At 38.0% G+C, this 24,030-nt stretch overlaps 1 non-coding gene across 1 annotated transcript; it reads right to left on the minus strand.

Annotated features, from left to right (window-relative positions):
• Positions 1-23,463: 23,463 nt before the first annotated feature.
• Positions 23,464-23,570, minus strand: LOC111751401 (U6 spliceosomal RNA). The gene has a single exon (XR_002786465.1). It is a non-coding gene; the product is annotated as a U6 spliceosomal RNA (small nuclear RNA).
• Positions 23,571-24,030: the final 460 nt, after the last annotated feature.

Genomic DNA, 24,030 nt, shown 5'->3' on the forward strand with positions numbered 1-24,030 from the left:
TGTTGAATCACCTTTCTTTGGAATTAGCACAAATATGGATTTCCTCCAGTCAGTTGGCCATATAGATGTCTTCCAAAATCCTATCCAGTATTGCATTCATTTGTTGAAACACCTCAATTGGTATTCTGTCAATTTCTGGTGCCTTGTTTTTTGCCAATGCTTTCAGTGCAGCTTGGACTTCCTTCAATACCACCATTCTTGATTTTATGCTACCTCCTGAAAAGGTTGAATGCCATAATTCTTTTTGGTACAGTGGCTCTGTGTATTCCTTCCATCTTCTTTTTGCTTCGTGTGTCTTTCAATATTTTGCCCACAGAATCCTTCAATATTGCTACTCAAGATTTGATTTTTTTTCTTCAGTTAGCTTGAGAAACACTGAGCATGTTCTTCCCTTTTGGTTTTCTAATTCAAGTTCTTTTCACATTTCATCCTAATACTCTTTGTCTTCTGGAGCTGCCCTTTGAAATCTTCTGTTCATCTCTTTTACTTCATCATTTCTTCCATTTGTTTTAGCTACTCTACATTCAAGAGCAAGTTTCAGAGTATCTACCAACATCCGCTTTGTTTTTTTCTGTCTTTCCTGTCTTTTTAATGACATTTTGCTTTCTTCAGGTATAATGTCCTTGATGTGATTCCACAATTCGCCTGGTCTTCAGTCATTAGTGTTCAATGCTTCAAATCTATTCTTGAGATGGTCTCTAAATTTAAGAGGGGTATACTCAAAATTGGAGCCCTGATGACATAATGGTTAAGACCTTGGCTGCTATCCAAAAGGTTGGCAGTTCGAATCCACTAGCTGCTCCGTGGAAATCTTATGGGAGCAGTTCTACTCTGTCCTATAGGGTCACTATGAGTCGCAGTCAATTTGATGGCAATGGGTTTTGTTTGGTTTTCTGTTATACCCAAGGTCACATTTTGGTATCATGGACTTGTTTTAATTTTTTTCAACTTCAACCTGAACTTGCTTATGAGGAACTGATGGTCTGTTCAGTAGCTGGCCACTGGCCTTGCTCTGACCAATAATGCTGAGCTTCTCCATGATTTCTTTCCACAGATGTACTGGATTTGATTCTTGTGTATTCTATTCAATGAAGTCCACATATATAGTCACTTTTTATGTTGTTGAAAAAAATGTATTGGGAATAATAAGTCGACAGGCTCGCAAAATTCTATCATGCGATCTCTGGTGTTATTTCTATCACCAAGACCATATTTTCAGACTACTGATTCTTCTTCTTTGTTTTCAACTAACATGTTCGAATCACCGGTATTTATCAATGCATCTTGATTGCATGTTTGATACATTTCAGACTACAGAAGTTGTTGAAAATCTTTAATTTCTTCATATTTGGCATTAGTGGTTGACTTCTAAATTTGAATAATAGTCATATTCACTTGTCTTTCTTGTAGGTGTATGGATATAGTCTATCCTTGACAGCATTGTACTTCAGGATAGATCTTGAAATGTTCTTTTTGATGATGAAAGCATTCATTCCTCTATAATTTGTCATTCTCTGCATAATAGATCATATGATTGTCTAATTCAAAATGGCCAATACCAGTCCATTTCAGCTTACTAATGCCTAGGATATCAATCTTTACGTGCTCCGTTTCATTTTTCTTAACTTCCAATTTTCCTAGATTCATAATTTGTACATTCCACATTCTAATTATTAATGGATGTTTGTAGCAGTTTCTTCTTATTTTGAGCTGTGGCTCATCAGCAAAGAAAAGTCCTGAAATCTGTAGTCCATTCATGTCATTAAGGTCAACTCTACTTTGAGCAGACAGTTCTTCCCCAGTCATATTTTTAGTGCCTTCCAACCTGAGGGGTGCATCTTCCTACATAAGCTTGTCATTTGCCGAATTTTTTAGAAGTGGACCACTAGGTCCTTTTTCCTAGTCTGTCTTAGTCTGGAAGCTCCTACGAAACCTGTCTACCATGAGTGACCCTGCTTGTATTTGAAATACCACTGGCATAGCTTCCAGCATCAGAGCAATGCACAAGCCACCACAGTATGACAATCTGGCAGATGAGTGGTAGTCTTCTGTTTTAGTGCAAATAATTCATAGAATATGAGATCTTAGTACTAAAAGAAACCCCTGAATCTATCTGGTACATAGTTCTGCATTTAAGCAGGTACAGTTGGGCAAAGAGGTCAGTTCTTGTTGATCCTGAGGGTTTAGTTCTAGATCATGAAGAATATTTATATGGACTACTATATAAAAATATTAACTGTATTCAAAGAAATTTCAGATGTATCCTAGTAGTGTAGTTACCGCTAGGTACTTCAGTTCCCTTATCTTATTTAATCCTTAAAATAGGCCTTTGATATAAATAAAATTGTATCATAAACCAGATTATATTTCCCATTTTAAGAAAAGAGAAATATTAGTGTTAACTAGTGTTATGAAATGAATCGTTTCCCCCAATAGATATGATGAAATCCTAACCCTTTTACCTATGAATGTGATCTTGTTTGGAAACAGAGTATTTCTTTGAAAATGTTATCAGATAATATGGTCATATCAGAGTGGGAGGTCCTATTCTCTTCTGAGTGCTATCTTATAAAATAGGAAAACAGACATGGAGACAGAGTCAAACAGGGGGAAGATACCTTGTGAAGATATAACTAAAAGCAGAAAAGGAACAACAAAGATTGATAGCAGAAACCAGAAGCTAGGAGAGAGGCATGGAACAGTTCTTCTCTTACAACTTTCAGAACAAATTGACACAACTGATAACTTGATTTTAAATTTCTCACCTCCAAAACTGAGGCAACAAAAGCCACTCACTTTGTGCTATTTTATTAAGGCAGCAGCCCTAGGAAAATAATATAGCTTTTGGTACTGGGAAGTAGAGTGCTGCTGTAATAGATACGTAAAAATGTGTAAGTAGCTTTTGGAATTGGGTAATCGGTAAATGCTGGAGAGTTTTGACGAGCTTGATAGGAAGAGCCTAGATTGCCTTGAAGATACTATTGGTAGAACTACGAACGTTAAGGGTGATTCAAATGAGGGCTCAGAAAGAAGGAAGGAGAGGTGAGGGGGAAGTTTCTATCATCACGAAGAGAATGTTGCTAGAAATGTGAATGTTAAATATGCCTCTGGTGAGGTTTTAAAAGGAAACGTTGAATATGTTATTGGAGGAAAGATCATCCTTGGTATAAAGTGGTAAAGAATTTGGCTGAATTGTGTTTGAATGTTTTGTGGAAGGTAGAATTTCTAAACGATGAACTTGAATATTTAGCTGAGGAGATTTCTAAGCAAAATCTCAAAGGTGCAGCCTGGCTTCTTCTTGTGGCCAACAGCAAAATGCGAGAGTAAAAAGGTAAATTAAGAAATGAACTGCGCAAAAGGGAATCAGAACTTGAAGGTTTTAAAAATTCTATTGTAAAAATTAAGAAATCATGTTATGGAGATGACACCATGGGTATGGCTAGACAATTAGTTGCTAAAGAGTTTAGGCATATGACCTATGAATCCAATCTGCCATCCCAGTAGAAATACTGTCAGCTTAGTCTGAAGGGGCAAGAGACAGGACAGAATGAAGAAAAGCTGTCAGATTCCTGGAATTCTAGGAAGTTTCCTGGATTGTGGAGTTACTTGGCTGCCCACATCTGTTGTCCTCCGAGAAAAGGAAAGGTTGACCCAGAGAACAACTCCTATGGTGCTTCTATTCCAATAATATGAATAAATGTTTAATTAGCTCTCGCAATATAATTTTCTTTTTTTTATCATCTTTGTCCAAGTCCATATCTCGCCTATGAATTATTGCAACAGTCTCCAATACTTCTTTCTTCCAGTTCACTCTGTCAAGCACTGCCAGCTTTATCTTCTCTAAACATTTTTTTTTTGCTATTCCATTGCTCTGCCCCAAATTCTCAAATGTTACTCCATTTTCTACAAGATAAAGTGTGTCAGCCATTTTTTACAGCTATCTTGCATGCACTCATCATTCCAATTTTATTGCCTCTTATTTCTCAACATTAAGTCTCCAGTTCTGCCAGACTGGTCTATTCTCTGTCACTGACAGAACTATCCAAATGTTCATCTCTATTACTAATTTGTTCATACCTGTCTGGTTAACTGAAATACTCAGCTCCTTTCTCTCTGCCAATCCACTTTATATGCTCACTAATTGCCCCTCCCCAACCATCTCTTTCTTTCCTGACTTTTTAATGACCTTTTGCCTTCTTCATGTATGATGTCCTTGATGTCTTCCCACAACTCATCTGGTCTCTGGTCACTGGTATTCAATGTGTGAAATCTATTCTTGAGATGATCTCCAAAATCAGGTGAGATTTCTCATCGTCTGTTTTCACGAATGGAGTCGATTCGATTCCTGTTTTCCATCAGGTGAGGTCCACGTGTATAGTTACCATCTATGTTGTTGAAAAAGGGTATTTGCAATGAATAAGTTATTGGCCTTGCAAAATTTTATCATGAGATCTCCAGTGTTGTTTCTACCATCAATGTGATATTTTCCAACTACTGACCCTTCGTCTTTGTTTCCAAATTTCGCATTTCAATCACCAGTAATTATCAGTGCATATTTATTGCCTGTCTGATCAATTTAATCAACAAGAAAGAAACAAAAGACCAAAATGGATGTCAGAGGAGACTGTGAAACTTGCTCTTGAACATAGAGTAGCTAAAGCGAATACAAGAAATGAGCAGAACAGAAGATTTCAAAGGTCAGGTTGAGAAGACAAAGTATTTGAACAAAATGTGCAAAGACCTAGAGTTAGAAAGTCAAAAGGGAAGAACACGCTCAGCATTTCTCAAGTTGAAAGACCTGAAGTAAAAAATCAAGCCTTGAGTTGCAATATTGAAGGATTCTACGGGCAAAATATTGAATGACACAGGAAGCATCAAAAGAAGATAGAAGGAATACACAGAATCACTGTACCAAAAATATTTGGTCGATGTTCAACCATTTCAGTAGGTAGCAAATGATCAAGAACCTACAGTACTGAAGGAAGGAGTCCAAGCTGCACTGAAGGCATTGGCGAAAAACAAGGCTCCAGGAATTGATAGAATACCAACTGAGCTGTTTCAACAAAGAGATGCAGTGCTGGAGGTGCTCACTTGTCTATCTGGAATACAGCTACCTCGCCAACCAACTGGAAGGGATCCATATATATGCCCATTCCAAAGAAAGGTAATCCAGCAGAATGTGGAAATTATCGAACAATATCATTAATGTCACGTGCAAGTAAAATTTTGCTGAAGATCATTCTCAAAAGTGGTTCCAGGAGTACATAGACAGGAAACTGGCAGAAATTCAAGCCAGATTTAGAAGAGGATGTGATATCATTGCTGATGTCAGATGGATCCTGGCTGAAAGCAGAGAATACCGGAAAGATGTTTACATGTGTTTTATTGACTATGCAAATATATTCGACTGTGTGGATCATAACAAATTATGGATAATATTGTAAAGAATGGGAATTCCAGGACATTTAATTGGGCTCATGTGGAACCTGTACACAGACCAAGAGGCAGTGGTTCAAACAAAGCAAGGGAATATTGCATGGTTTTGAATCAAGAAAAGTGTGCTTCAGAATTGTGTCATTTCACCATACTTATTCGATTTGTATACTGAGCAAATAATACAAGAAACTGCGCTATGCGAAGAAGAATGGAGCATCAGGATTGGAGGAAGACTCACTAACAACCTATGATATGCAGATGACACAACCTTGCTTGCTGAAAGTGGACTTGAAGCACTTACTGATGAAGACCAAAGACTACAGCCTTCAGTACGGATTATACCTCAACATAAAGAAAACAAAAATCCTCACAAATGGACCAATAAGCAATATCATGATAAATAGAAAAAAGATTGACATTGTCAAGAATTTCATTTTACTTGGATCCACAGTCAATGCTCATGGGAGCAGCAGTCAGGATTGCATTGGGCAGATCTGCTGCAAAAATTCTCTTTAAAGTGTTAAAAATCAAAGATGTCACTTTGAGGACTGAGGTTCTCCTGACCCAAGCTGCAATATTTTCATTTGCCTCATATGTATGCAAATCTGGACATAGAATAAGGAAGACCGAAGAAGAATTGATGCCGTTCAATTACAGTGTTAGCGAAGAATACTGAATATACTACTGACTGCCAGAAGACCGAAAAAGTAGGTCTTGGAAGAAATACAGCCAGAGTTCTCCTTGGAAGCTAGAATGGGAGGCTTCATCTCACATACTTTGGACATGTTATCAGGAGGCACTAATCTCTGGAGAAGGACATCATGCTTGGTAAGGTAGAGTGTCAGCAAAAAAAGAGAAAGACCCCTGACGAGATGGATGGACACAGTGGCTGTAACAATGGGATCCAGCATAACAATGATCATGAGGGTGGCACAGGACCAGGCAATGTTTTTGTTGTACATAGGGTTGCTATGAGGCAAAACTGACTGGAAGGCACCTAACAACAACACAACAACAACCATCTCTAAATCTAAAGGCGTGTACTGTCTGTTTTGGATGTTCCGTGTTATATCTTATTTGTATGTACCATGATTTAACCTTTCTTGGTTCTGTGTTTGTTCTCCTCCCAACTAAGCAAAAGCTTCTCCCACATAGATATCATGACATATTCTTTGCATTTTTTTCCAAAGCATAGTTGCCTGGCACATAGTAGACGATCTATAAATATTTGCTGAATAAATGCATGAATGAACTCAGTCAATAGATAGCTTTTTAGCATAGAAGACAGTATTTCCACACTCTCTAAACTATTGGTGATAATGAAATGGGCCAACATACTTAAAAAGAGCTTAGAGCACACAGGAATGCATTTTATAAATTAGAGCAAATAGTTTTGGAAAGTAACATTTGCTCCGGCTTTCAATACACAATGTTTTGGGAGCTCACTGTATATGTTGTAATATTTCTAATTTAAGTTATAAAAGTGACACAAGGAGAACATCAACATGGCAGTTCATAACTGCTTTAGCCTCCACATCCTTCATATGAATGAGCTATAGGTTTGAAATATTTATTTTTGTCTTATGCTTGTATGGAACCCCTTCAAAACTTTAGCTCCTGTTCCCCACATCCCTTACTAAAAAAAAAAAAAAAAAAAAAACTGCTGCAAACTTTCATACTGGGCTGGCTGAAATGTGAAATAGACGTCCAAATTTGGTTCCAACTTTTTTCACTTAAAGTTGAAAACCATTTGCTTGAATTTTGGCTTGTATAATATTTCAAATGGAACATATTTCACTTGGGAAATATCTGCTTTTAAAGTTGCTGAAATATTTTTTCCACTTTGAATTGCTGTTTTGCTTGGTTGTCACTTCTTTTTCTCCTTCCCCCTTTAAAAAATATTTTCTCTTTGAGGAATTGTGGTAAATAGTTTAGACTTAAAGGTAATGCCCCTTTATGAAATTTATGAAAAATATTGCTTGCATATATCTGTTTCGCATAAAGTTGTTCATACTTCCATTGAGAAAAACAAGTTTTGGTTCATTCTGTGTGTGTGAGAGAGAGAGAAGATGATGATCTACAGAGTAGAGATTTGTATTATTAATATAGCAATTAAAGGCTTAATATTTTCAAAAGAAATACTTGAAAAGAACCTTTATGAAGTGAAAAAATATCTGCACTGTATGAAAAAGTGAAGTGGAAAAACATCTCCCACCTATGGTCAGTTTCCTTAAGACTCTCAATTTCACAAAAGGTGTTGTCTACCCTGAAATACCTGCCTATTAAAGTGACAGTTGCAGGAGCGTTCTTGTTAGCTCTTTTCTTCATTCAACAAATCAAGAGTACTAAGCTGTTTCAGAAAACAACACAGCCATTTTCTCTGCTCCAAATTCAGGGAAGAATATGGAATGATTTAATATTTAGCCAGCTCTAAGCTCTTTTTTTTTTTTTTAAGCTCTAATCGACCCGATGGCAACGGGTTTGCTTTCTTTCTTTTTTTTTAATGTTCAGTGAAACTGTGTTTAACAAAATAAACACAGCCATGGTGAAATAAATCATCTTTTTAAACAGTTTAAAAACAACTGCGCTTTTTTTTTTTTAAATCAAAGACCTTTTATAAATTTATTCTTGTATTTGATCCTCATACGCCCCCTTGTGGTAAAATATAGGAGCCACTCAGAAGGCTTGAAAATTGAAATGGTTGTTTTCAGTCTATTTGAGTTTAAACTATTCTTTTTGAGTTTCCTCAGTACTTTTGTAAATAGGCAATCATATCATAGGGATTGACCTGATGGCTAGAAAAATCTGGGCTGTTCAAGTGGAAATAAACTCTTACTTTTTCTCACCATTTTAAAGAAAAACATTTACAACAGTAATAGAATAGTTGGGTTTTACACAACAAATCATGGTATGCAAATCAAGAGAAAGAAAGCTAAAAAGGAATGTTGATTTTCCTTCATCTTTCTTTCATAATTTAAATTAAAATTGGAATAATTACAACATGTACAATGAACTCCTAAGAATTCTGTATAGGATATCAGAGCAAATAATTACAATTTCCAAAATGAGATACCAACCCCACGCTTGTCTAAGGGCTGTAGTGAGGACTTATTAAGTAAAACCTCTACACATATAGTATCTATGAAGCAGATTTTTAGTTTGGGCAGAGAAGTTGGGCACAAAGTCAGTTATGCAAAACGCAGGCATCCACATGCCTAAAATAAATGTCTTTTAGACATCACCAGCTGTACAGAGCCCTGCATTAAGTCATGTTTGGAAATCAGGAGAAGCAGATAACTGGTCCTTGCCAAACAGCAGGCTTCACAGTAGCCTTAAGGGCACATAGTAGTATATAGAATGTAGTATGTGTAATTTGGTAGCATCTGAAGATCTGAGCGTGTTCTGTCAATGGCTTCCAGGCTTAGGGATACCAGATTTAGCAAATAATAAGCAAGCCCGGTTAAATTATTATTTCACATAAACACTTTTTTTTTAGTAAACTATTTCCCATGTAGTATTTGTGTCTTAGTTATCTAGTGTTGCTATAGCAGAAATATCACAAGTAGATTGGCTTTAACAAAGAAAAAATTATTCTCTCACAGCCTAGGAGGATAGAAGTCTGAATTCAGGGCCCCAGCTCCAAGGGAAGCCTTTCTCACTTTGTCAGCTCTGGGGGAAGGTCCTTTTCATTAATCTTCCCCTCATCTAGGAGCTTCTCAACATCGGGATCCCTGGTACAAAGAACACCTCTGCTCCTGGAACTTCTTTCTTGGTGGTATGAAGTCCCCCTTTTCTCTACTTGATTCTCTTTTTTATAGTTCAAGAGAGACTGACTCAATATACAACCTAATCCTATAGGATTGAGTCCTGCCTCAATACTGGGAATCACAGCCTAGCCAAGTTGACGCACGTTTTGGGGGGACACAATTCAATCCATTCCAGTTTGTTTCAAACACGACTTTTTGATGAAATTTTCAGCAATCTACAAAAAAGTTTTTATGAGTTTTCATTAACACAAATTTCATATTTAACAAAATTCCATATTTATTCATATTGTCTTTGTTTTTTGTATTTTTAAATTTAATTTTATTGTTGTTGAGAACATACACAGCAAAATATACAGCAATTCAACCCTTTGTACATGTACAATTCAGTGACATTGGTTACATTTTTCAAGTGGTGCAACCATTCCCACCCTCATTTTCTGACTTGCTCCTCCCCCATTAACACAAACTCACTGCCCTCTAAGGTTCTAAGATTATGTGTTTCTATTAAAAAACACACTTTCATTTATGAAATAATAGTGACACAAGATAGTGTATTTTGTTGTTTCTTTAATTGCCAAAATTAAAGAAGACAGTGTATGTTATTGTTTTACATATATAAACCAAAAAAAAAACACCAAACCCATTGTCGTTGAATCGATTCCGACTTATAGTGACCCTATAGGACAGAGGAGAACTGCCCTATAGGGTTTCCAAGTAGTGGCTGGTGGATTAGAACCCGAACTCTTAACCACTGTGCCACCAGGGCTCCTTTAGACATATACTTATTTACAGGACTTATAAGTATAGATATATACTTACTAATATATAAATAGTTAATTTCCTTAACTACCATTCAGTATTAGATAATGCATATGTACTATATTTATCTTGTCTCCAGTTGACTAGATAATTTTGTTTCCAATTTTTTTGCTATTAAAAACAATGTTGACATCAGTGTTCTTGCAAACGTGCAAATACGTAAAATATATACCTCAAGTGTATAATTGCAGGATTATAGGGCCTGCACATTTTCAATTTTACTCAACATTAACCAATTACTGTCCAAATTGGTTGTATACATTTTTAACTCCACCAGCAATATACGAAAGTTCTATTTTCCCTGTATACTCACTGTATTTGACATCCTCAGACTTTTTAAAGTCGTGCCAATCTGATACAGCCCCTCCTTTTCAACAACTTATTATCCCACATTAGCCTTCTTCACAGCTTTCCTGTGCCCTGGACTTGCCTGCCACCCCATCTAACCCTGTCACTCTTTTGCAAAACCCATACTGCAATGACGAGCCTGGACCTTCTTTCTCTAGACAATGCCCCAGGCACCAAATTCATCTAGGTGACTTTTTTCAGCCAGAGCTCTTTGGTCCCTCAAGGTCACATTTCCTTGGGGTTTTGTTAGATGATAAATGACAATTCAGATTAACTAATTTTCACTAAAGATTTAATTGGTGATTAATAATTTAATGGGCCATTCCTCTGAGTAGCATTTGCAGTTTAATAGCTCTTCTCAGGTTCCTAACTCCAAAGACGGAATAATGGCCCATACAGAGACTGAGCCTGGGTATTGGCTGTGATTAGGCAGGAGTCTGTTCAGGGTGGCATCCAATCATACCCCTAATGTGCCTTGGTTGGCCTTACACGCTTGAGGATTAGAGGAGTTCTGTTTAATTAATTTCAATGTGAGTTTAACTAAGAGCTTACTAGGAGCCCTGGTGGTACAGTCGTTAAGCATTCTGCTGCTAACCAAAACGTCGGCAGTTTGAAACCACCTTGGGAGAAAGATGTGGCAGTCTGCTTCTGTAAATATTACAGGCTTGGAAACTCTATGGGGCAATTCTACTCTGTCCTATAGGGGTGCTATGAGTCGGAATCGACTTGAAAGCAATGGGTTAAGAGTTAACTATAATAGTTTTTTTTTTTTTAAACTTAGAAAACTGGATAAACACATTTCTAGGTTTATTCAAGATAATCTGGTAGCAATGATCAAATTTTTGCTTACTGAGGATTTTTCAGGACCGCAGCCATTATTCTGAACATAGGTTTTCAGTCATCAGAACTGGAGATGGTAATTGAGGTGGAAGCAAGTATATAGACTGTTTTGTATACTGAATCCAGGATATAAACATTAGTTGTTATTAAATCACTGATGTTGGGTGTGTGGTTTTCATGTTTCTCTTAATTACAGTTTTACTGTACCTGCATTTTTGTAGTTGTTGTATTATGGTATTTTTATTTTTCATATGTGACTTTATGATTGACAGTTGTCATAATAGTAATTTAAAGTCTTCATATTCTTGATTTATAAGTTTCCCACTTCTCAAATATCTCTTAAAAATGCCAGTGACAAAAACACGGCCATGTCTTGTACATTAACTGCATAAAGACAGTCTGGACTTTGTCATCCCCCATCACCTCAGTGGTTGCCAATACAGTTTTATGGCACATAGTCATTGTCCAATAGATGCTGACTGAATACTTGAGTGAATGAGTGACCAGGCTTTCTTTGAACTTGCAAGTTAGTGTTTCCCTCCGAGAATCTGTGAAATCATTGCATTTGTTAGCAAAAGGACCAGAGGTGACTTTCTACTGTTCAGATATTGGTGGAGGGGCTGTTTGAACAGTACTGCTCCATGGTTTCTCATTTGATTGTTGCTTTCAGAGAGGGTGTAAAAACAGCATGGGGGAGATGTCTGATCTCCGCAAACTGCACAAGAGGGAAGGGGAATCAAGATCAACACACCAAGGCTGGTTACTATGAGGCAGAGGTCAGACAAGCTTCCTCTTTCCACCATCACTACCAATTCTGACACCAACGTTCCCTCTCATATCACTCTCTACTTCTATGCTGGGTTCGATAATGGCCTCACAAAATTCACAGACAATACTCAAGATTATGGGGTTTATTAGGGAAGTAACAGGTTACAATCCAGGTTCAGAAATGCTCAGGATACAGTTTTTCCATCAGGACAGCCCCTTCCCAGTCATGCTCGCAAACACACCTCTCTCTGGCCCTCAGCCTCTGCCCTGCTTTGGTAAGTGTTACAAAGCTCTTTTAGCTCTGCCAATAAGTACCCAGAGGTGCCCCGCTCCACCAGTAAGCCTCAGTCCAAAGGTGCTCAGCTCTAGCTCCATGAGCTGGAGTACCTGGAGGCAGCCAAAAGCACTCAGCTTTCCTGCTCCATGGCCTGGGAGCCCACTGTGCCATCTCCTGCTGGTCTCTCTGGCCACCATTTTTCTGCCACTGCTTCTCACTGCCTTCAGTGTTACAGCTCTCCCTCTTGGCCTCCTGGTTCCAGGAGCTTCTCAGCACAGGGATCCTGGGTCCAAAGGATGCATTCTTCTTGTGACTGTTCTTCCCTGGGTGGTGGTGGAATCCTCTCCTTCCTGCCTCTGGGATGGCTCATTTCAAGCCCAGTTGTATGACAAAACTGATCAATCCCTTTGGTGGGCCACAATTACCCTATTTTCACGGTTCCACCCAATCACTTGGGTGGGAGTTATAAGACTTTGGAAAGAAAGGCCACGCAAAAGCAATCCATCACACAGCAGGGGAGAAAAGAAAACAGTCCTCCAAAAGGAGTGGATGTTTATTACATGAAGTGACCAGGAGAGCTAGAAGTGTCATTTTCTCCTCTGAGCAATTACGGATTGTGCTTGGAAAAAATAACTGTAAATGTTGCTGAATGAGGCTTATTCCCTGGAAGCCAAACGTTCAGCCTGAATCAGTTGATCAAGAGAGAAGGGAGCAACTTTTAAAACCTAGTGGCCTCATTAATGTGGTCTGCACAATTATCTGTCACCTAGAGACAATTTATTCAGAAAAAAAAATACATTGTTAAAACTGTTGTCCCTACATACGTTTCGCCCCGACAGTACATAGAGTTTGATGAGTTATTTCAGATTTGTTTCCTTTGGAACTAAACACTGTAAGGCTATATGTTCACTTTTCTCCCTATCTGTGGTTTCTGGAAAACTACTGAATAGAAATTGACAAGTCCATTAAATAGCAGAAGAATGGCTTAGGTATCATGGGAAAAAAAAAGACAGCTTTTGGGGTTTGGAGTTGTAACAACTTGAAAATGATGAAAATGGTAAAACACTGCTCCTTCCTCCCCTCTCTTTTTAAGTGTCCCCTGCCAGCTGCATTCTTTAGTCACTAATTCATTCAGTATGGTTTCCAAGGAACTTTAAAGCAATATTTTCCCTGCTGCTATGCCTTACATTTTCATTTGTGGCTTAAATGATCTATGTAGGAAATATTTACTTTGAGACTGTGGTTTGGGTTAAAAAAATGCCAAGTGATCAAACCTTGGCAATGTATCCATTGATCTCAGCAATGGAAACTTTGGAAAATAACGTACAGGCTGGCTGCTACCAAAAAAAAAAAAAAGAGAGAGAGAGAAAAAAAAGACAGATTCTAAATTATGTTTACAGACCTAATTACCCTAATGTTCTTCTGTGTCTAAATGATATCCTAGTAGAAAGCTGAGTTTTATTGATTTTTTTTAACTTAGACTTTTAGCATCATCCTGAAAAAAAAAAGAATAAATAGATGGTAAGGTTTTTCACAGGTGGTTCTAGTTGTCCTTTTCTCCATGATGTCCCATCTTTGTTCCCTGCTTTATTCCTTCTCTTTATTGAATTTGGCTTTCAGGAAAGATTTTTGGATGTGAGGTTCTGACTTAGTTATCTAGTGCTGCTATAACAGAAATACCACAAGTAGATGTCTTTAAGAAACAGAAATTCTGTCACAGTTTAGGAGGCTAGAAGTCCAAATTCAGAGCACTGGCTCGAGGGGAAGCCTTTCTCTCTCTGTTGGCTCTGGAGGAAGATCCTTGTCTCTTCAGCTTCTGCTTCCTGGTTCTTTGGAGTTCTCCATGTATCTTGGCATCTATCTTACCCCATCGCTCTGTTCCCTTGTTTAATCTCTTTTTATATGCCAAAAGAGATTGACTTAAAATATACCCTACACTAATCTTGCCCGTTAACATAACAAAAGACAACCTATTCCCAAATGGGGTTATAACCTCAGGCATAGAGGTTAGGATTTACAACACCCATTTTGGGGGGACATAATTCAATACACAACAGACTCTTTGTCTGCATTCTAAATAACCCCAGTTCCTCACAGTAAGAAGGGAGTTTCTAGACCATTAGAGACCTGTAGGGAATGAAGGAGGAATTTCAGACAGGTAGGGTATATATATGTTTTTATTAAGCCATCTCTCTGTATCTTTGAAACTATACTTCATAAACATTCACCTACTGTAGGACCTCTTCCAATGTAGTCCTTATGTGACCTATATGATAATTTGTATAACCCCCTGTTATGGATTGAGTTATGTCCACCAAAAATATGTGTTGTAAATTCTAACCTCTATGCCTGTGATTATAATCCCATTTTGGGGCAGGTAGTCCTTGCTATATTAATGAGGCAAGATTAGCATAGGGTATATCTTGAGTCAATCTGTTTTGAGATATAAAAAGAGATTAAATAAGGGAACAGAAAGAGAGATGGGGTAAGATAGGTGCCAAGACACATGGAGATCTTCAAGGAACCAGGAAGCAGAAACTGAAGAGACAAGGACCTTCCTCCAGAGCTGACAGAGAAAGCCTTCCCCTTGAGCTGATGCTCTGAATTTAGCCCCCTAAACTGTAAGAAAATAAATTTCTGATTGGTATTTTTGTTATAGTAGCACTAGAAAACTAAGACAGAATTTGGTTGTGGAAGAGTGGGGTAATGCTCTAACAGATACCTAAAATGTGGAAGTAGTTTTGGAATTGGGTAATGGGTAGAGGCTGGAAGAGTTTTAAGGTGTGTAATGGATATGTGGTGGCACAGTGGCTAAGAGCTCAGCTGCTAACCAAAAGGTCAGCAGTTCGAATCCACCAGCCACTCCTTGGAAACCGTATGGGACAGTTCTATTCTCTTCTATAGGGCTGATATAAATTGAAATAGACTCAATGGCAACAGATACTGAATAGTAAAAGTCTAGGTTGCGTTTAAGAGACTGTTGGTAGAATTAAGGACGTCAAAGGCAATTCTGGTGAAAGCTCAGAAGGAAGTGAAGAGAGCTATAGAGAAATCTCTATTATCTTAGAGAGTACATATGGCACCAGCAACAGAATGTTGCTGAAAATGTGGCTGTTAAACATGTTTCTGGTGAGGATTTAAAGGAAAATGATGGACACGTGATTGGACAAATAACTTGTCTGAATTATGTTCAAATATTTGGTGGAAGGTAGAACTTGTAAGTGACAAACTTGAATATCTGGCTGATAAGATTTCTAGGCAAGATCTTAAAGGGACCTTGTGGTTTCTCCTTGACACTTATACAGTAAAATGTGAGAGGAAAGAGATGGACTTAAAAATGAAGTGTGCAAAGTGAAAACAAAAGTTAAAGATTTGGAAAATTCTGTTGTACAAACTAAAGACACGAGTCCTAGAATCTTCACCAAAGATGTGACTACTTGATATTTTGTTAAAGTGATTAAGCCTGTAACAGATGGATCTAACCAATTTCCACAGCAGAAAACCCATCAGCTTAGACTGAAAGGGACAGAGGAAGAACGAAAGGAGAGAAAAGTTGTCTGCCTCTTGAAATTCTACAGGCAGGAAAAGGAGCTAAATCTGTAGTCCTCCAAGAAAAGAAAATGACTATCCCTGGAGCAACTCATTTATAAGCAGAACTGTTGGAAGGAGCATGGGAAGTAGGGCCTTTTCTGTTTCAAAGTGTGGGGCCATGGTCTCCTAGATCACAGAGGGTGGGGTCACAGCTTCCTAGGTTTCAAAGAGTTGAATCTGGGTTCCAGAGTGTGGGCTGCCCTTAAGGTGAGCCAGAGGGATGGGGCTGCTTCCCAAAGCTGAGAGAGCAGGGCTGTCATGCCCAAAGCCCATGGGGCAGAAGGGCAGGGCCTGCTGGGGCTGAGAAGGTGGGGTCACCCCTCAGATGGACTAGGAGAATGAGGCAGCCTAAAACTGAGGGAGCAGAGTAGCCAACCCAGAGGGCTTGGAAGGTGGAGCTGAAGCCCAGAGGAAAGGGACCTCCACTCAGAATCCAGACAGTGTGGCCAATGCCCGGGGTCTGGAAGGTGAGGTCATTGCCCCAATGGTCTCAGAGAACAGAGGATTATTTTCAAAACTTGAGAGCTAATGTAAATTGTTCTGCCATATTTTGGACTTGCTGGTGACCTTCATCCCTTCTTTCCCTCCAATTTCTCCCATTTGTAATGGAAATGTCTACCTTGTGCCTGTTCCACCATTGTACTTTGGAAAAGGATAATTTGTAATCTAGATTTCACAGGATGGAATACACTTAAAGTCTCACATTTATTTGATATAAAATATCCAGAAGATGAGATTTTGAACTTCGAGTTTTTTTTAAGGCTTTTAGGATGACGAGATGGGGTGAATGTATTTTGCATGTGGCAAAGACATGAATTTTGGGGGCCAAAGGGTGAAATGTTATGGATTCAATTTTGTACCCCCAAAAAAATATGTGTTGTAAATCCTATAATCCCATTTGGGAATGGGTAGTCTTTGTTATGTTAATGAGGCAGGATTAGTGTAGGGTATATCTTAAGTCAGTCTCTTTTGAGATATAAAAAGAGATTAAACAAGGAAATGGAGAGAGAGATGGGGTAAGATAGATACCAAGACACAGGGAGAACTCCAAGGAACCAGAAAGCAGAAGCTGAAGAGACAAGGATCTTTCTCCAGATTCAACAGAGAGAGAAAGCCTTCCCCTTGAGCCGGTGCTCTGAATTTGGACTTCTAGCCTCCTAAACTGTGGAAGAATTAATTTCTGTTTGTTAAAATCATCAGCGTGTGGTATTTCTGTTATAACAGCACTAGATAAGTAAGACATGAAGGGTGTATCTTGAGTCAATCTCTTTTGAGATATAAAAGAGATTAAACAATCAAGCAGAACAGAGATGGGGGAAGACAGATGCTAAGCCACATGAAGATTGCCCAGGAGCAAAATCTCAAAAGGGGCAAAGGCCTTCCTCCAGAGCTAAGACAGAGAGAAAGCGTCGCCTAAAGCTGACACCTTGGATTTGGACTTCTAGTCTCCTAAAGTGTGAAAAAATTAATTTATGCTCGTTAAAGCCATCGACTTGTTGTATTTCTGTTGTAGCAGCACTAGATAACAAAGACACTCTCAAACTAAGGTATCCTCCACTTCTTTATGTTTATTTTAGGGGATAATCCCAGAAAACTCAAGTCCTGGGGTAGCTACGCACCAAAGAGCATACAATGCAAACGAAAGCTTTTCTGTTGGAGTGTTTTTTTTTTTTTTTTTGCAATTTTTTATTGTACTTTAGATGGTTTACAGAACAAACTATATTCTCATTTAACAGTACACATTTTTTTAATAATTTTTATTGTGCTTTAAGTGAAAGTTTACAAATCAAGTCAGTCTGTCACACATAAGCCTATATACACCTTACTACATACTCCCATTTACTCTCCCCCTAATGAGTCAGCCCGCTCCCTCCCTCCAGTCTCTCCTTTTGTGACCATTTTGCCAGTTTCTAACCCTCTCTACCCTCCCATCTCCCCTCCAGACAGGAGATGCCAACACAGTCTCAAGTGTACACCCGAAACAAGTAGCTCACTCTTCATCAGCATCTCTCTCCAACCCATTGACCAGTCCCTTCCATGTCTGATGAGTTGCCTTCGGGAATGGTTCTTGTCCTGGGCCAACAGAAGGTTTGGGGACCATGACTGCCGGGATTCTTCTAGTCTCAGTCAGACCATTGAGTCTGGTCTTTTTATGAGAATTTAGGGTCTGCATCCCACTGTTCTCCTTCTCCCTCAGGGGTTCTCTGTTGTGCTCCCTGTCAGGGCAGTCATCGGTTGTGGCCGGGCACCATCTAGTTCTTCTGGTATCAGGATGATGTAAATTTCTAGTTCATGCGGCCCTTTCTATCTCTTGGGCTCATAGTTATCGTGTGACCTTGGTGTTCTTCATTCTCCTTTGCTCCAAGTGGGTTGAGACCAATTGATGCATCTTAGATGGCCGCTTGTTAGCTTTTAAGACCCCAGACGCCACACTTCAAAGTGGAATGCGGAATGTTTTCACAATAGAATTTATTTTGCCAATTGACTTAGATGTCCCCTTAAGCCATAGTCCCCAAACCCCCGCCCTTGCTCCGCTGACCTTCGAAGCATTCAGTTTATCCCGGAAACTTATTTGCTTTCGGTCCTGTCCAATTGAGCTGACATTCCCTGTATTAAGTACTGTCCTTCCCTTCACCTAAAGTAGTTCTTATCTACTAACCAGTAAGTAACCCTCTCCCACCCTCCCTCCCTCCCCCCTCTCGTAACCAGAAAAGAATGTGTTCTTCTCAGTTGATACTATTTCTCAAGATCTTATAATACTGGTCTTATACAATACTTGTTCTTTTGCCTCTGACTAATTTCACCCAGCATAATGTCTTCCAGGTTCCTCCATGTTATGAAATGTTTCACAGATTCGTCACTGTTCTTTATTGATGCATAGTATTCTATTGTGTGAATATACCATAATTTATTTAACCATTCATCCGTTGGTGGACACCTTGGTTGCTTCCAGCTTTTTGCTATTGTAAACAGTGCTGCAATAAACATGGGTGTGCATATATCTGTTCCTGTAAATGCTCTTATTTCTCTAGGGTATATTCCGAGGAGTGGGATTTCTGGGTTGTATGGTAGTTCTATTTCTAACTTTTTAAGAAAACGCCAGATGGATTTCCAAAGTGTTTGTACCATTTTACATTCCCACCAGCAGCGTATAAGAGTTCCAATCTCTCCACAGCCTCTCCAACATTTATTATTTTGTGTTTTTTGGATGAATGCCAGCCTTGTTGGTGTGAGTTGGAATCTCATCGTGGTTTTAATTTGCATTTCTCTAATGGCTAATGATCGAGAGCATTTCCTCATGTATCTGTTAGCTGCCTGAATATCTTCTTTAGTGAAGTGCGTGTTCATATCCTTTGCCCACTTTTTGTTTGGGTTGTTTGTCTTTTTGTGGTTGAGTTTAAACAGAATCGTATAGATTTTAGAGATCAGATGCTGGTCGGAGATGTCATAGCTGAAAAATTTTTCCCAATCTGTAGGTGGTCTTTTTACTCTTTTGGTGAAGTCTTTAGATGAGCATAGGTGTTTGATTTTTAGGAGCTCCCAGTTATCTGGTTTCTCTTCGTCACTTTTAGTAATGTTTTGTATTCTGTTTATGCCTTATATTAGGGCTCCTAACATTGTCCCTATTTTTTCTTCCATGATCTTTATCGTTTTAGTCTTTATGTTTAGGTCTTTGATCCACTTGGAGTTAGTTTTTGTGCATGGTGTGAGGTACGGGTCCTGTTTCATTTTTTTGCAAGTGGATATCCAGTGATGCCAGCACCATTTGTTAAAAAGACTATCTTTTCCCCAATTAACTGACACTGGGCCTTTGTAAATATCAGCTGCTCATATGTGGATGGGTTGATATCTGGGTTCTCAATTCTGTTCCATTGGTCTATGTGCCTGTTGTTGTACCAGTACCAGGCTCTTTTGACTACTGTGGCTGTATAATATGTTCTCCAACGAGATAGAGTGAGGCCTTCCACTTTCTTCTTTTTCAGTAATGCTTTGCTTATCCGGGGCTTCTTTCCCTTCCATACGAAGTTGGTGATTTGTTTCTCCAACACATTAAAAAATGTCATTGGAATTTGGATCAGAAGTGCATTGTATGTATAGATGGCTTTTGGTAGAATAGACATTTTTACTATGTTAAGTCTTCCTATCCATGAGCAAGGTATGTTTTTCCACTTAAGTATATCCTTTTTAATTTCTTGTAGTAGAGCTTTGTAGTTTTCTTTGTATAGGTCTTTTACATCCTTGGTAAGATTTATTCCTAATTATTTTATCTTCTTGGGGGCTACTGTGAATGGTATTGATTTGGTGATTTCCTCTTCGATGTTCTTTTTGTTGATGTAGAGAAATCCAAGTGATTTTTGTATGTTTATCTTGTAACCTGAGATTCTGCCGAACTCTTCTATTAGTTTCAGTAGTTTTCTGGAGGATTCCTTAGGGTTTTCTGCATATAAGATCATGTCATCTGCAAATAGAGATAATTTTACTTTTTCCTTGCCAATCTGGATGCCCTTTATTTCTTTGTCTAGCCTAATTGCTCTGGCTAGGACTTCTAGCACAATGTTAAATAAGAGCGGTTCCTGTTCTCAAGGGAAATGCTTTCAGGCTCTCTCCATTTAGAATGATGTTGGCTGTTGTCTATAGATGCCTTTTATTATGTTGAGGAATTTTCCTTCAATTCCTATTTTGCTGAGAGTTTTTATCATGAATGAATGTTGGACTTTGTCAAATGCCTTTTCTGCATCAATTGATAAGATCATGTGTTTTTTTCTTATGTTTTGTTTATATGGTGGATTACATTAATGGTTTTTCTAATATTAAACCAACTTTCCATCAACAACCCACCTGGTATAAATCCCACTTGATCGTGGTGGATTATTTTTTTGATATGTTGATATGTTGTTGAATTCTATTGGCTAGACTTTTGTTCAGGATTTTTGCATCTATGTCTAGCCTAATTGCCCTGGCTAGGACTTCACGTACGATGTTGAATAAGAGCGGTGATAAAGGGCCTCCTTGTCTGGTTCCCGTTCTCAAGGGAAATGCTTTCAGGTTCTCTCCATTTAGCATGATATTGGCTGTTGGCTTTGCATAGATGCCCTTTATTATGTTGAGGAATTTTCCTTCAATTCCTATTTTGGTAAGAGTTTTTATCATAAATGGGTGTTGGACTTTGTCAAATGCCTTTTCTGCATCAATTGATAAGATCATGTGGTTTTTATCTTTTGTTTTATTTATGTGATGGATTACATTAATGGTTTTTCTAATATTAAACCAGCCTTGCATACCTGGTATAAATCCCACTTGGTCATGGTGAATTATTTTTTTGATGTGTTGTTGGATTCTATTGGCTAGAATTTTGTTGAGGATTTTTGCATCTGTGTTCATGAGGGATATAGGTCTATAATTTTCTTTTTTTGTAATGTCTTTACCTGGTTTTGGTATCAGGGAGATGGTGGCTTCATAGAATGAGTTGGGTAGTATTCCGTCATTTTCTATGCTTTGAAATACCTTTAGTAGTAGTGGTGTTCAGTCTTCTCTGAAAGTTCGGTAGAACTCTGCAGTGAAGCCATCTGGGCCAGGGCTTTTTTTTGTTGGGAGTTTTTTGATTACCTTTTCAATCTCTTTTTTTTGGTTATGATTCTATTTACTTGTTCTACTTCTGATTGTGTTAGTTTAGGTAGGTAGTGTTTTTCCAGGAAGTCATCCATTTCTTCTAGGTTTGCAAATTTGTTAGAGTACAATTTTTCGTAATAATCTGATATGATTCTTTTAATTTCAGTTGGGTCTGTTGTGATATGGCCCATCTCATTTCCTATTCAGGTTATTTGTTTCCTTTCCTATATTTCTTTAGTCAGTCTGGACATTGGTTTATCAATTTTGTTAATTTTTTCAGAGAACCAGCTTTTGGCTTTGTTAATTCTTTCAATTGTTTTTCTGTTCTCTAATTCTTTTAGTTCAGCTCTAATTTTTATTGTTTTCTTCTGGTGCCTGATGGATTCTTTTGTTGCTCGCTTTCTATTTGTTCAAGTTGTAGGGACAGTTCTCTGATTTTGGCTCTTTCTTCTTTATGTATGTGTGCATTTATTGATATAAATTCACCTCTGAGCACTGCTTTTGCTGTGTCCCAGAGGTTTTGATAGGAAGTGTTTTCATTCTCATTGCATTCTATGAATTTCTTTATTCCCTCTTTAATGTCTTCTATAACCCAGTCTTTTTTCAGGAGGGTGTTGTTCAGTTTCCAAGTATTTGATTTCTTTTCCCCAATTTTTCTGTTACTGATTTCCACTTCTATGTCCTTGTGGCCTGAGAAGATGCTTTGTAATATTTTGATGTTTTGGATTCTGCAGAGGTTTCTTTTATGACCTAATATGTGATCTATTCTAGGGAATGTTCCATGTGCACTAGAAAAAAAAGTATAATTTGCAGCTGTTGGGTGGAGTGTTCTGTATAAGTCTATGAGGTCAAGTTGGTCGATTGTAGCAATTAGGTCGTCTGTGTCTCTATTGAGCTTCTTACTGGATGTCCTGTCCTTCTCCGAAAGTGGTGTGTTGAAGTCTCCTACTATAATTGTGGAGGTGTCTATCTCACTTTTCAGTTCTGTTAAAGTTTGTTTTATGTATCTTGCAGCCCTGTCATTGGTGCATAAATATTTAATATGGTTATATATTCCTGGTAAATTTTCCCTTTAATCATTATGTAGTGTCCTTCTTTATCCTTCTTGGTGGATTTAACTTTGAAGTCTATTTTGTCAGAAATTAATATTGCTACTCCTGCTCTTTTTTGATTATTGTTTGCTTGATATATTTTTTTCCATCCTTTGAGTTTTAGTTTGTTTGTGTCTCTAAGTCTAAGGTATGTCTCTTGTAGGCAGCATATAGATGGATCGTGTTTCTTTATCCTGTTTGAGACTCTCTGTCTCTTTATTGGTGCATTTAGTCCATTTACATTCAACGTAATTATAGATACGTTTTTAGTGCTGTCATTTTGATGCCTTTTTGTGTGCGTTGTTTACAATTTCATTTTTCCACTTACTTTTTTGTGCTGAGATGGTTCTCTTTGTAAATTGTGTGCTCCTCATTTTCAAAGTAGTTTAATTTATGTTTGCTGAGTCGTTATGTTTTTCTTGGTTTTTATTTTGAGTTATGGAATTGTTAGACCTCTTTGTGGTTACCTTAATGTTTACCCCTATTTTTCTAAGTAAAAACCTAACTTGTATCGTCCTCTATCACCTTGTTTTCCTCTCCATATGACAGTTCTATGCCTCCTGTATTTAGTTCCTCTTTTTGATTATTGTGATCTTTTACATAATGACTTCAATGATTCCCTGTTTTGAGCATTTTTTTTCTTTTTAAAATTAATCTTAATATGTTTTTGTGATTTCCCTATTTGAATTGATATCAGGATGTTCTGTTCTGTGATCTTGTGTTGTGTTGCAGTCTGATATTATTGATTTCCTACCTATTTCCTTTAGTATTTCTTGTAGCTTTGGTTTGGTTTTTGCAAATTCTCTAAGCTTGTGTGTATCTGTAAATGTTTTAATTTTACCTTCATATTTGAGAGAGAGTTTTGCTGGACATATGATCCTTGGCTGGCAGTTTTTCTCCTTCAGTTCTCTATATAAAAAATATGGGACGCTTCACGAACTTGCGTGTCATCCTTGCGCAGGGGCCATGCTAATTTTCTCTGTATCGTTCCAAATTTAGTATATGTGCTGCCGAAGCGAGCACTGGAGTGTATTTTTATGGATGCAGAATAAACTCCGTAAAAACAGAGCTGAAATTACAGGTATGAATTTAACATGATTGATCTGCCTTTCAAAATATGTTAACTTTATATTTTTCATGTTCATCTTATGTACCCAACAAGCCTTAAGTTGATTATCTGCCATAAATCATTGCAAGATATTCTCCACTCAACCAATAGTTCCCCCCAATTATAACAGAAATACATATCTAGCTCCTAGTGTCACTGAAGTGCTGGTAAATATTTAACAATTGGCTCTCCCTCCTCCTGAAAATAAAACCGTGATTATTTTTGATGATTTCTGTGGTGTGTATTCTCCCACTATGACTGATCTAAAACTACTGGCATGGAGTCACGAAAGGGGGAGTGTGTACTGATGGGTTGTCATTTGATATTATCCTCTTTCAGGATCTTTACTTTATAGACAAGACCCCCACAAAAGAG

This window comes from Loxodonta africana, chromosome X (genome assembly GCF_030014295.1).
Source record: "Loxodonta africana isolate mLoxAfr1 chromosome X, mLoxAfr1.hap2, whole genome shotgun sequence".
NCBI lineage: Eukaryota > Metazoa > Chordata > Mammalia > Proboscidea > Elephantidae > Loxodonta > Loxodonta africana.